This window comes from Pinus tabuliformis, chromosome X (assembly GCF_031772625.1).
Source record: "Pinus tabuliformis cultivar Carrire ecotype Pingquan chromosome X, CPIR1, whole genome shotgun sequence".
Lineage (NCBI taxonomy): Eukaryota > Viridiplantae > Streptophyta > Pinopsida > Pinales > Pinaceae > Pinus > Pinus tabuliformis.
Window position 1 is genome coordinate 715,032,819 of NC_142308.1, and position 15,085 is coordinate 715,047,903.

Consider the following 15,085-nt stretch of genomic DNA (forward strand, 5'->3'; position numbering starts at 1 on the left):
GTATCAATGCAAGCTATTCTAGTTGTACAAGGGGTAGAGCAGAATATCTGACGAGAAGAAGTTCTATCAGCGCTCTCATTTCAAGTGAATGTTGCCAAAAAAATTGCTTGAAACGTATGGATTTCACATTTGCATTAGAAAGCAGGAAGACATATTTGTCAATGAATAAAAGCATGCAAAACTCATATTTAGTTGGCTGCATGCAATCTACATTGTCAGGTTATGATTATCATATTAGGAATTTTTCATTGTGTAGAAAAGCTTTCAAAATGTTTCATTCAATTGGGAATTTTCGTCTCTCGAGAATTCAAGAAAATTTGGAAAAGGATCCCACATTTTATTCAGAAGTACGTTATAAAAGACAGTTTGGGCCATTATCAAATACTGCAATGTCATGGATGAAAGATTTCTTTTCAAAGCATGGAGAGTGTATGCCAAATAGAGAGACAATACATATTCCAGATAATTTTTCAAGACGAGAAATCTACAACTTATACAAAGAATATGCAGAAAGTGCTGAGGGACAGGGCCACTTTATTACATATCAATATTTTGTGAAGATATGGAAGAAAGAATTCAATAATGTTTGTATTCCTAAGAAGACAAGGATGGGGATTTGCAGTACATGTGCTTCTCTTAAATCAAAAAGGGACAAATGTGAAGGCTCAAAAAGAGGTAAGTGTTCATAACTTTTACTTTTAAAATTGTATAGTCATCAACTATGAAAACATATTTCTTAATGAATTTCTTTTATGTTGTGTAGATTTAATTGTCAAAGAACTTCAGGAGCATCGCGAACAACAAACAAATGAAAGGAAGAAGTTGTACAAGCATCGAAAGAAGTGTTATGATAATCCAAATAAATATTTGGGTTTGATAATTGATGGTATGGACCAGAAGAAAACACTTTTACCACATTTTGTTCGCACACCCAAAAATCTACAAGAGGAAAATTTTATTCAGTTTCACTTGGTCGGTTGTATGGTCTTCAATGGGAAAATGTTGCCAAGGGTGTACTTCACAGCTCCAAATATTCATAATGATGCAAATCTGACCATAACCATAATTCATGATGTGATTTCTCATTGGTCTGGTAATCTTCCTGAAGTTTTGTATCTACAATTGGACAACACTTGCCGTGAAAACAAAAATCAGGTTGTTTTTGGGTATCTAAACATGCTTGTTGAATTGAGAATTTTTCAAAAGGTAAAGGTTGGTTTCCTTCTTGTTGGGCACACTCATGACCATATTGATCAGATGTTCATTCGTTTTTCAGTCACATTGAGGAGGAAGGAATTTTGGAGCTTGCCATCATTAATTGAATGTATTAAGAAATCATACATGCCAGAGCCTGCTTTTGAAGTGTTGGAAGAAACTGTTGACATGCGAAGGTTTATTCTGGGATCATATGGTGAGGGGAAATGCATTGAACAAATTAATGACATTAGCTTCCAACATCAATTTCGTATCAAAAAAATTGATGGGAAAACACTAATATGGGGCAAGAAGTATTCAACTACTACAGAGTGGGCACCATCATCAGGATTGCAATTTTTGAAGTTCATTCCAGATCATCCAATATTTGCATCAAAAATATTGTTATTACAATCAGTTGGTGAAGTTCAGAATGCACGTAGACAGAACAGGGCTATAAATTATTCTGATTGCCTGGAAGAAATTAAAAAATGTATTAGATATAAATATGAGTACTTTGACATTGTTGATTCAGTTTGGTGGGAGTCGTTTTTCAATAATCAAAGTGATCTCATTTCGACAACAATAAATGAAGATATACCTTTGAAAAATCCTTTTATTTGGCCACAAAATGTGTCGAATGAACATGAGGAAGTAAACATTGTTGAACAGCAACAATCTCAAGGTATTATTAATTCTTCACAGGCAGAGGAAAGAGAGATGTATATAGGTTCCAGAAGATCTCGTGCACAACGTGAAGCCATGGAAGATCTTTATAGGGGTTCAGTACAGGATATTAAGGAGGGTTGCATGATTGCAGTGCTAGCAGATGGAGATCCCAATGGCTATCCATTTTGGGTTGCTAAAGTTATAAAGGTATTTACAGAAAATGAGGATGTTACAGGTGTTGAAGTACATTGGTATGCCACAAATACACACCCATTCAATGGTGTGTATAAGCCAGAGATGGTAGTTGACAAAAAAAATGGTGGAAAAAGAAAAAGAAAGGGTACAAATATAAATCGCCGCCGCAAAGACATATTACAATTGAAGGATGTTGACATACTTGTTTATGACTTCAATTTAACAAAGAGAGGAACTATTCGCTTCAAGACGACAGAGATTCTGAAAATGTTGTTACCAGAAGGAACAGTGTTGACATGGGACTCTGCTGAAACCAGTCATAGATCTAGAATACTTTTGAAACCTGGAATCTTGGGCATGCATGTGGACTCAGATGGGGCACTAGTTGATGACAGAGAAGAATATGGAACATCTTCGTCAACATCCAGTCACTCATCTGAAGATGTGAATTTTGATGGTGTGCAAGAAAATATGAGTGATTTTGAATAATTGTTTAAGACAGTTTATATAACTGATGTATGCATCGTATCTTCAAATAAAATTAATGTTTTCCATATTTTGTTAAATGAGAAGTTATGAAGCATTTTTATGTTGTTGGATTATGTCTTAAGTATGATAAATTTTATTGTTTAAATATCTACAATGCAATATCAAATTAGAGATATAATGTCTGTTTTATTCAGTGTACAAATAAAGACTTTTGAATTCATTCAGTGATATAATTTGTTCATAATGTCATGTTTTTTTAGTTTTGTGGTTGAAAACATGTTAAATTTATACTTAGGAAAGAAAAATGATATTCTACCAGAAACATTAATGTGTTTTTCCTTAAAATTTAACTTTGTTTGAGACATAAAAAATTGGTTTTATTAGCATTGTTTAAAAAGTATGAAAATTGACCCTAAAAAAAAATCATTATTCCAGTATCAACACTTTCGTTCTGAAGCTATATTTTGCAGGAAAAATTCGTAGAAAATTTCGTAGTCACTGCCATTTTTAAAACAGCCGCAAAATTGACACCTAAAAAAAAAAAACATCGTTCCAGTATACACACTTTTCGTTTTGAGCACTGTTTTTGTGGTTTTTTTGGGGTTTTTGGGCCAGAGTTCCCGTTTTGAGTTTATAGTTCTCGTTTCAAAGTTTACATTGTTAAACCAGGAAGAAGTGGCAGAAAGCCATGAAAGAAGATATGGACTCCTTAGTACATAACCAGACTTGGGACTTAGTCAGGTTGCCTGCAAGTAAAACAACATTGCAGAATAAATGGGTTTACAGGCTGAAGGAAGAAGATGGAGGAAAATAGAGGTATAAAGCTAGACTTGTGGTGAAAGGGTTTTCACAGAAGAAAGGTATTGATTTTGATGAAATATTTTCTCCTGTTGTTAAAATGACTTCAATCAGAAATATTTTAAGTCTATTAGCAACTGAAGATTTGCATCTTGAGCAGTTAGATGTAAAGACATCCTTTCTCCATGGGGATTTGGAGGAAGAGATATATATGCAGCAGCCACAAGGATATGAGGTAAAAGGGAAGGAAAAACTAGTGTGCAGGTTGAAGAAGAGCTTGTATGGCTTAAAACAGGCTCCAAGGCAATGGTATCTAAAATTTGACAGATTTATGTCTGAACAAGGTTATACTAGATGTCACTCTGATCATTGTGTTTATCTCAAAAGGAAAAATGATGGCAGCTATATTATATTGTTATTGTATGTAGATGACATGCTTGTTGCAGGTTCTAACATGCAAGAAATAAATGTGTTCAAAAGGAAATTGGCAAACTCATTTGCAATGAAGGATTTGGGTGCTGCAAAACAAATCCTTGGTATGAGAATAACTTGAGACAGGAAGAATCACAAATTAACATTGTCTCAAAGTGAGTACATAGAAGTACATAGGGTGGGGCGGCCCGGCGGGGGGGCTAGGCGGGGGAGGGGGGTGGGGCGGCCCGGGCGGGGGGGGGCGGCGAGGGGAGGGGGAGGGAGGGAGGGGGGTGGGGCGACCCGGGAGGGGTTGGCCAGGCGGGGGAGGCAGGGGGAGGGGGGGTGGGGCGGCCCGGGCTGGGGGCCGGGGGGGGGGAGGGGGCGGCCCGGGTGGGGGGGGGGGCCGGCCGGGGGAGGGAGGGGGAGGGGGAAGGGGGAGGGGGCGGCCTGGGCGAGGGGCCGAGGGGGGGGGGGGGACGGCCCGGTGGGCCGGGGCGGGGGCGGGGGCGAGCGCCGGGTGGGGGAGGGGTGGGCGGGGTGCCGGGGAGGGGGAGGGGGAGGGGCGGGCGGGGTGGGGTCGTGCGCTGGGTGGGGGAGGGGTGGACGGGGGTGCCGGGGAGGGGCGTGGGAGGGGGAGGGGCGGGCAGGGTGGGGCGGTGCGCCGGGTGGGGCGGTGCGCCGGGTGGTCCGTGCGCCGGGTGGGGGCGAGGTGGGCGGGGGTGCCGGGGAGGGGCCGGGAAGGGGTGGAGGGGCGGGTGGGATGGGCAGGGGGGGGCGGGGTGGGGGCGGGTGCCGGGTGGGCCCGGGGTGGGGTGGGCTTGGAAAATTTTTTAATTTAAAAAAAAAATATATGGTGGGGAGGGGGGGGGGGGGGGGGGGGCGAGGGAGTTAGGGGGGCAGGGGTTGGAGAAGGGGGGAGGTGTGGCGGGCGGGGTGGGGTAGATAGCAATATTAAAATTTGGCTTGGAAAATTTTTTAATTTAAAAAAAATATATATTCTTCATTAAAGTAATTTAATATGAAAATTTTGAAAAAATAATTGAACTTACCTTTCAATTGCGACAATTCTTCGTTGTATATATTGTTGATAGCAATATCGCTGCTCTACAAATTCACGAGTCTTTCAAGGGACTTCAGAAAACCTAGATGTGAGGCGAGTAATAGTGATAGTGAAATTTATTATATAAGTGAAATTACGAAGATGTTTTTCCATACGATTAATGTGGGATAATTTGTTTTACATTATTATAGAGCGAATATTGTAGAGTTGTTTTACAACGGATTGAATGTGGGATTAATTTGTTTGAGAATATATTATAAAAATTAAAAAAAAAAAATGTTAAGTAAATATTATATACTTTAACTATTAGAATAATTAATGTACAAGTTGTGATTTACAATTTGAATTTTAGTGATTTATTTCATAAAAAAAAAATTAGTTTACGTTTTTCAATCAATTGTAGAATAAAATAATAAAGGTAAATAAATCTAACAAACTTTTGGAGGGAAATATTTTCGCGAAAATTTTTGGAGGGAAATATTTTCGCGAAAATTTTTGGAGGGAATATTTCATTCTTTAAGCTATATAATATTCTTAGGAGACTCCATTTGTATCATTCAACATTTTCTATTTGAAAGTGATGGATTGCTCTGATGGTGAAGTTTCGGTTTATACACCATCAACATCTTCATCGCGTAACAACTCTATTCATATTGATGAATATAGCGGGAATTCTTCCACTATGAATAGAAAGTCAATTCTTCCACTTAGTCCTGATTCTAAAGACTACGAGAGCAGCACTGATGAAAGAGGGGATGGAGAATTTCAAATTAATAAAGAGTCACAGATTCCACTTAGTCCAAATTCTAAGGACTATGAAAGCAACGGTGATGAGGAGCATGATGGTGAAGTTCAAAAGAATGGGGTGCCGCAATGTCCACTTAGTCCTAATTCTAAGGACTATGAGAGTAGCAGTTTTGAAGAGTGTGATGGTGAAGTTCAAAAGAATGGAGGGTCACGATGTCCACTTAGTCCTAATTCTGAAGACTATGAGAGCAGCAGTTTTGACGTGCATGATGGCGAATTTCAAAATAATGGAGTGTCAAAGTGTCCACTTAGTCCTAATTCTAAGGAATATGAGAGCAGCAGTGATGATGAATGTGATAATGAATTTCAAAAAAATGGAGTGTCAAAGTGTCCACTTAGTCCTAATTCTAAGGACTATGAGAGCAGCAGTGATGAAGAGCATGATGATGAATTTCAAAATATGGAGTGTCACAGTGTCCAGTTAGTCCTGATTCTAAGGACTATGAGAGCAGCGGTGATGAAGCGCGGGATGATGATTTTCAAAAGATTGGAGTATCACAATGTCCTCTTAGTCCTGATTCTAAGGACTATGAGAGCAGCGGTGATGAAGCGCGGGATGATGATTTTCAAAAGATTGGAGTATCACAATGTCCTCTTAGTCCTGATTCTAAGGACTATGAGAGCAGCGGTGATGAAGCGCGGGATGATGATTTTCAAAAGATTGGAGTATCACAATGTCCTCTTAGTCCTGATTCTAAGGACTATGAGAGCAGCGGTGATGAAGCGCGGGATGATGATTTTCAAAACATTGGAGTATCACAATGTCCTCTTAGTCCTGATTCTAAGGACTATGAGAGCAGCAGTGATGAAGAACAGGATGATGCAGTTAGTCCTAATTCTAATCAGTATAAAGGTAGCAGTGACAAAGGACAGGATGTAGCATCTTCAATAAGTAAACAACCACATTTTCAACATAGTCCTAATTCTATGGACTATGAGAGTAGCACTGACAATGTACATGAGGAAGAATATCCATTAAACATCAAGTCAGATTTTCCATTTAGTCTGAATTCTAAGGACTATGATAGTAGCACTGAAGAAGGGGAAGATGAAGGGTATCCTCTCAGTCAAAATTTGAAAATCAGAGCTGATCATAGTGTGGATAACATTCCTCTTAATGATGATGAAAATCCTTATAAAAATGATGATCCAATGATGGAGATGTTGCCAAGAAATATTGTATTGAGGAGTAGGAGCAGACCTTTTCGTATCAATGCAAGCTATTCTAGTTGTACAAGGGGTAGAGCAGAATATCTGACGAGAAGAAGTTCTATCAGCGCTCTCATTTCAAGTGAATGTTGCCAAAAAAATTGCTTGAAACGTATGGATTTCACATTTGCATTAGAAAGCAGGAAGACATATTTGTCAATGAATAAAAGCATGCAAAACTCATATTTAGTTGGCTGCATGCAATCTACATTGTCAGGTTATGATTATCATATTAGGAATTTTTCATTGTGTAGAAAAGCTTTCAAAATGTTTCATTCAATTGGGAATTTTCGTCTCTCGAGAATTCAAGAAAATTTGGAAAAGGATCCCACATTTTATTCAGAAGTACGTTATAAAAGACAGTTTGGGCCATTATCAAATACTGCAATGTCATGGATGAAAGATTTCTTTTCAAAGCATGGAGAGTGTATGCCAAATAGAGAGACAATACATATTCCAGATAATTTTTCAAGACGAGAAATCTACAACTTATACAAAGAATATGCAGAAAGTGCTGAGGGACAGGGCCACTTTATTACATATCAATATTTTGTGAAGATATGGAAGAAAGAATTCAATAATGTTTGTATTCCTAAGAAGACAAGGATGGGGATTTGCAGTACATGTGCTTCTCTTAAATCAAAAAGGGACAAATGTGAAGGCTCAAAAAGAGGTAAGTGTTCATAACTTTTACTTTTAAAATTGTATAGTCATCAACTATGAAAACATATTTCTTAATGAATTTCTTTTATGTTGTGTAGATTTAATTGTCAAAGAACTTCAGGAGCATCGCGAACAACAAACAAATGAAAGGAAGAAGTTGTACAAGCATCGAAAGAAGTGTTATGATAATCCAAATAAATATTTGGGTTTGATAATTGATGGTATGGACCAGAAGAAAACACTTTTACCACATTTTGTTCGCACACCCAAAAATCTACAAGAGGAAAATTTTATTCAGTTTCACTTGGTCGGTTGTATGGTCTTCAATGGGAAAATGTTGCCAAGGGTGTACTTCACAGCTCCAAATATTCATAATGATGCAAATCTGACCATAACCATAATTCATGATGTGATTTCTCATTGGTCTGGTAATCTTCCTGAAGTTTTGTATCTACAATTGGACAACACTTGTCGTGAAAACAAAAATCAGGTTGTTTTTGGGTATCTAAACATGCTTGTTGAATTGAGAATTTTTCAAAAGGTAAAGGTTGGTTTCCTTCTTGTTGGGCACACTCATGACCATATTGATCAGATGTTCATTCGTTTTTCAGTCACATTGAGGAGGAAGGAATTTTGGAGCTTGCCATCATTAATTGAATGTATTAAGAAATCATACATGCCAGAGCCTGCTTTTGAAGTGTTGGAAGAAACTGTTGACATGCGAAGGTTTATTCTGGGATCATATGGTGAGGGGAAATGCATTGAACAAATTAATGACATTAGCTTCCAACATCAATTTCGTATCAAAAAAATTGATGGGAAAACACTAATATGGGGCAAGAAGTATTCAACTACTACAGAGTGGGCACCATCATCAGGATTGCAATTTTTGAAGTTCATTCCAGATCATCCAATATTTGCATCAAAAATATTGTTATTACAATCAGTTGGTGAAGTTCAGAATGCACGTAGACAGAACAGGGCTATAAATTATTCTGATTGCCTGGAAGAAATTAAAAAATGTATTAGATATAAATATGAGTACTTTGACATTGCTGATTCAGTTTGGTGGGAGTCGTTTTTCAATAATCAAAGTGATCTCATTTCGACAACAATAAATGAAGATATACCTTTGAAAAATCCTTTTATTTGGCCACAAAATGTGTCGAATGAACATGAGGAAGTAAACATTGTTGAACAGCAACAATCTCAAGGTATTATTAATTCTTCACAGGCAGAGGAAAGAGAGATGTATATAGGTTCCAGAAGATCTCGTGCACAACGTGAAGCCATGGAAGATCTTTATAGGGGTTCAGTACAGGATATTAAGGAGGGTTGCATGATTGCAGTGCTAGCAGATGGAGATCCCAATGGCTATCCATTTTGGGTTGCTAAAGTTATAAAGGTATTTACAGAAAATGAGGATGTTACAGGTGTTGAAGTACATTGGTATGCCACAAATACACACCCATTCAATGGTGTGTATAAGCCAGAGATGGTAGTTGACAAAAAAAATGGTGGAAAAAGAAAAAGAAAGGGTACAAATATAAATCGTCGCCGCACAGACATATTACAATTGAAGGATGTTGACATACTTGTTTATGACTTCAATTTAACAAAGAGAGGAACTATTCGCTTCAAGACGACAGAGATTCTGAAAATGTTGTTACCAGAAGGAACAGTGTTGACATGGGACTCTGCTGAAACCAGTCATAGATCTAGAATACTTTTGAAACCTGGAATCTTGGGCATGCATGTGGACTCAGATGGGGCACTAGTTGATGACAGAGAAGAATATGGAACATCTTCGTCAACATCCAGTCACTCATCTGAAGATGTGAATTTTGATGGTGTGCAAGAAAATATGAGTGATTTTGAATAATTGTTTAAGACAGTTTATATAACTGATGTATGCATCGTATCTTCAAATAAAATTAATGTTTTCCATATTTTGTTAAATGAGAAGTTATGAAGCATTTTTATGTTGTTGGATTATGTCTTAAGTATGATAAATTTTATTGTTTAAATATCTACAATGCAATATCAAATTAGAGATATAATGTCTGTTTTATTCAGTGTACAAATAAAGACTTTTGAATTCATTCAGTGATATAATTTGTTCATAATGTCATGTTTTTTTAGTTTTGTGGTTGAAAACATGTTAAATTTATACTTAGGAAAGAAAAATGATATTCTACCAGAAACATTAATGTGTTTTTCCTTAAAATTTAACTTTGTTTGAGACATAAAAAATTGGTTTTATTAGCATTGTTTAAAAAGTATGAAAATTGACCCTAAAAAAAAATCATTATTCCAGTATCAACACTTTCGTTCTGAAGCTATATTTTGCAGGAAAAATTCGTAGAAAATTTCGTAGTCACTGCCATTTTTAAAACAGCCGCAAAATTGACACCTAAAAAAAAAAAACATCGTTCCAGTATACACACTTTTCGTTTTGAGCACTGTTTTTGTGGTTTTTTTGGGGTTTTTGGGCCAGAGTTCCCGTTTTGAGTTTATAGTTCTCGTTTCAAAGTTTACATTGTTAAACCAGGAAGAAGTGGCAGAAAGCCATGAAAGAAGATATGGACTCCTTAGTACATAACCAGACTTGGGACTTAGTCAGGTTGCCTGCAAGTAAAACAACATTGCAGAATAAATGGGTTTACAGGCTGAAGGAAGAAGATGGAGGAAAATAGAGGTATAAAGCTAGACTTGTGGTGAAAGGGTTTTCACAGAAGAAAGGTATTGATTTTGATGAAATATTTTCTCCTGTTGTTAAAATGACTTCAATCAGAAATATTTTAAGTCTATTAGCAACTGAAGATTTGCATCTTGAGCAGTTAGATGTAAAGACATCCTTTCTCCATGGGGATTTGGAGGAAGAGATATATATGCAGCAGCCACAAGGATATGAGGTAAAAGGGAAGGAAAAACTAGTGTGTAGGTTGAAGAAGAGCTTGTATGGCTTAAAACAGGCTCCAAGGCAATGGTATCTAAAATTTGACAGATTTATGTCTGAACAAGGTTATACTAGATGTCACTCTGATCATTGTGTTTATCTCAAAAGGAAAAATGATGGCAGCTATATTATATTGTTATTGTATGTAGATGACATGCTTGTTGCAGGTTCTAACATGCAAGAAATAAATGTGTTCAAAAGGAAATTGGCAAACTCATTTGCAATGAAGGATTTGGGTGCTGCAAAACAAATCCTTGGTATGAGAATAACTTGAGACAGGAAGAATCACAAATTAACATTGTCTCAAAGTGAGTACATAGAAAAGGTGTTGAAAAGGTTTAATATGCAGAATGAAAAACTAGTTAGTATACCTTTGGCTAGTCATTTCAAATTAAGTAAGGAGGCATGTCCCAAGACTCAGGAAGAAATGGCTCATATGTCTAAAGTTCCATATGCATCAGTAGTTGGAAGCTTAATGTATGCAATGGTCTGCACAAGGCCTGATATTGCACATGCAATGGGAGTTTTAAGCGAGTACATGAACAATCCAGGAAAACAGCATTGGATGGTAGTGATGTGGATTCTCAGGTATTTGAGAGGTACCACAAATCAAGCATTATGCTTTGGTGGTTCAAACATTGCTCTACAGGGATATGTTGATGCAGATATGGTAGGTGATAGAGATAATAGGAGGAGCACTACAGGATATGTATTTACTATAGATGGAACAGCTATCAGTTGGGTTTCAAAAATCCAAAGTGTTGTTGCACTTTCAACAACAGAAGCAGAGTATGTTGCTGCTACAAAGGCTAGTAAAGAAATGATTTGGTTACAGAGGTTTCTGGATGAATTGGGTAAGAAGCAGGAGTTGGGCAGGTTATACAGTGACAGCCAGAGTGCCATACATATTGCAAAGAACTCTGCATTCCATTCCAAGACTAAACATATACAACTCAAGTGCCATTTCATACGGTCAACATTGGAAGATGGACAGTTGAAGCTGGAAAAGATACACACTAGCCAGAATCCTGCAGATATGTTAACAAAAGTTGTAACCAGGGAGAAATTGAGAATCTGCTCAGTTTCAGTTGGTCTTCAAGTATGATGAAGAAGATGAGAAACAGCCAGGTCCAAAGTGGAGTTATTGTCTAGCAAATGAAGCAGCGGTGGAGTTGCTATAATTAGTCTCCAAGTGGGAGATTATTAGGTGCGGAGCCTGATTATCTTCTATATTCAAATTTCTCAGCTGGATGTATACCCCAGGAAGACTGTACACCCCTCCACGTGGGGGGGTCCGGGGGAGCTAATCCCCCCCGGCTAGGGGGTCTAAGCTAAAAATAGATGTAAAATTTCCTTGTAAAAGTCTAGTAATTTCTAGTCAATCTAGGTCGTTCATTAGGCGGATGATCTGACGATAGAAGTTATGTTTAATTTAGGGTTTTTTTCTCTAGAAGGAAACCCCTCACTATATATGAGGGAATTGTATTGCGTCTATGCACATCTGTATTCTGAGTGAGGAAGAGAGAGGAGATTGAGAGCGAAGAGGGTGTTACAGTGGATCTGCTGTAGGTTGTATCTCTTCAGTTTGCTGGATAATATAAAAGGAAGGATTGGTTGTTTCTCTGTGGACGTAGCCCAAACTGGGTGAACCATGTATATCTGTGTCTCTCTTGTTTTATGTGTTTTATGTGTTTATATTTCTGCAATATTTTATGTGTTCCATTGCTCCATAATATATAATTTTCTAACAAGAGGTAGTGGACATGGGATTTACTCTAGTTTTGGTTCCAACAGGTATCATGGTCATCATCACTATCATCCTTATAGGAGGAGTGATAGGGGATATTTTCTAGATGAGTTTAAGAAAGCCAAGCCACCTACATTCGATGGAGAAATGAAGAAGTCACAAGATGTAGAAGCATGGTTACTTGGGATGAATAATTCCTTTTGGTTGCATAATTACTTAGAGAACATGAAGGCCAAGATAGCCACGTTCAATATTAAAGTTAAAGAATACATTTGATGGGAATATGTAAAGAATATCAGGGGAATTCGGGAAGAGGAGTTGACTTGGAGTGAGTTCGAGAGAATTTTCAGGAAGAAGTATCTATCATAGAGATACTGTGATGACAGGGCAAAAGAATTCTATGAGTTGAAGATGGGGTCCATCACCGATTAGGAGTACACTAGTATATTCTTGGAGTTATTGAGGTATGTGCCTTATCTTAAGGAGGAGAAAGGAAATATTCAGAGATTCATCAGTGGGTTTCAATAACATTCAAGGACATGATTGATTTTGATGAACCTAGATCATTGGAGGAATCCATCAGGAAGATAAAGCATTATTATGAGAAATCGAAGCGCAGATCTAAGACTAAGAAGGATTGGAAAGGTAATGAGAAGAATATAGGAAAATGAGATAAGAATTGAACTAGACCTCAAGACACAGGTAATAAAGAGAATGCAAAATCGCCTAAGAAGTTCAATGCATCTAATAGAGGACAGGGATTTCAGTCTGAGGAGCAGAACAAGGGTGATGGGAAGAAGCCTTTACACTTTTGGACTTGTACTCAAGAGGCGTGGACTGTGGCAAACCACATATCTATAGTACTCAGGAGGCACAGACAATGAGGGATGCTGGACAAAGTATGCCTCAGATCTATGCAGCGTTGGATAATAGGCATGAAGATCACTGGGAATCTATTATCAAGATGGACAGTAAGCTTTGTGATCAAGTTATTTCTATTTTGATTGACCTTGGATCCAATTATAGTTATTTTAACCCTAACCTGGTGGATAATCGTGGCTTGAATAAATAAGTACATGAAGGATCTTGGTTAGTGCAGTTGGCTACACATACAAAGAAAAGTGTTCATCATTGGCTAAGAGCTTGTGCATTTGAACTTAATCATATGCCTATATTAGCGCATCTAACTGTGCTTCCATTAGGTTTATACAATATGTTATTGGATATGGATTGGTTGTATCTTCATAGGACTAAGGGGACTATTATGATAAGGCTATTGAATGCTTGGATGACAATGGAGAACAAAGAATATTGCAGGGTAAGAAAAAAGAAACATCAATCAGAATAGTTACAACTATGCAAGCAAAGTGTAGTCGCAGGAAAGGGTGTGTCTTTTTTGTAGTGCGTATTTCTAGAGATAAATGTAAGGATGTTGAGGATGCATAAATATTGAACAGGTACCCAGTTCTATAGCATTTTTAGGATGTACTTCCTGTAGATATCTCAGAGTTATTGCCTCATAGGGAAGTGGACTTTTCTACTAAGTTAGTACCAGGAGCAACATCATCATCAAAGGCACCTTCCAAGATGAGCACACCAAAGTTAGTGGAATTGAAATTGCAGTTGAAGGAAATACTTGATACATGATACATTAGGCCAAGTGTATCACCTTGGGGTGCACCAATATTGTTTTGAAGAAGAAGGACAGTAATCTTAGGTTATGCATTGATTACAGGCAGTTGAATAAAGTAATGATTCAGAACAGGTACCCTTTGCCAAGGATTGATGACTTGTTTGACCATTTGAATGGAGCATCAGTGTTATCAAAGATTGATTTGAGATTAGTATACCATCAAGTACGCATCAAAGAAGAGGATATTTACAAGACTAATTTCCGGACTAGGTATGGGCATTATGAGTTTGTTGTAGTTCCTTTTGGGTTGACTAATGTTCCAACTACTTTTATGTGCTTGATAAATAGTGTATTGTGTCCTTATGTGGACAAGTTTGTTATTGTATTCATTGATGATCTATTTATATATTCTAAGAATGAGGATGAATATTCCAAACACTTAACAACAACGTGGAGATAGCTTAGGGAACATCAATTGTATGCTAATCTTAGTAAGTATAGTTTCTTTTAGACAGAGGTACATTACTTGGGGCATGTTGTTTCAAAGAAAGGCATAACAGTAGATATAGAAAATATAAAAGCTATCATGGAATGGGAAACTCCTAGGAACGTAAAGTTGTTCAGATTGTTGATGGGGTTAGTAGGTTATTATAGGAGGTTCATCAGGAAATTCTCATGGATTTCTTATCCTATTACATCATTGTGAAGGAAAGGTAAGAAATTTTAATGGACAGATGAATGTGCAACAACTTTTGAGTAGTTGAAGTAGTTGTTGACAAATCATCTAGTTTAAGTATGGGGGATTTACGCAGTGCATTATATTAGATATCATTTTTTGGGATTCAACTGCGTTAAGTAAGTCATTCAAACGTATGACCATTTCCATGAGAGGTAGTCGTAACTGACTAATTTCTCATGATTTTTGAATAGTTCACTTAGCACTCATTGCATCGGGTGATGCTCACAGGGGTGAAGAAGTGGGATTGAAACTAGTGAAATGTGGAGAACGAATCACATAGCATCAATCATCACTTCCGGGGCTTGCAATTTTGGGTTGAGCTACTAGTCCTGGAAGTTGGGTTGGAACAAATGCTCTAGAGCCCTGGATAGCCTGGATAGAGACCGATCTGGTGATGGTTAGTGATGTTTGATCATGAGGTGGAATCATTGGTTGAGGGTTGAGGTGGTTTGGCCTCTGGAAGCCTTGGTTTGGTTTTAATTGGTTTATTTTATGAGATCCCACATTCA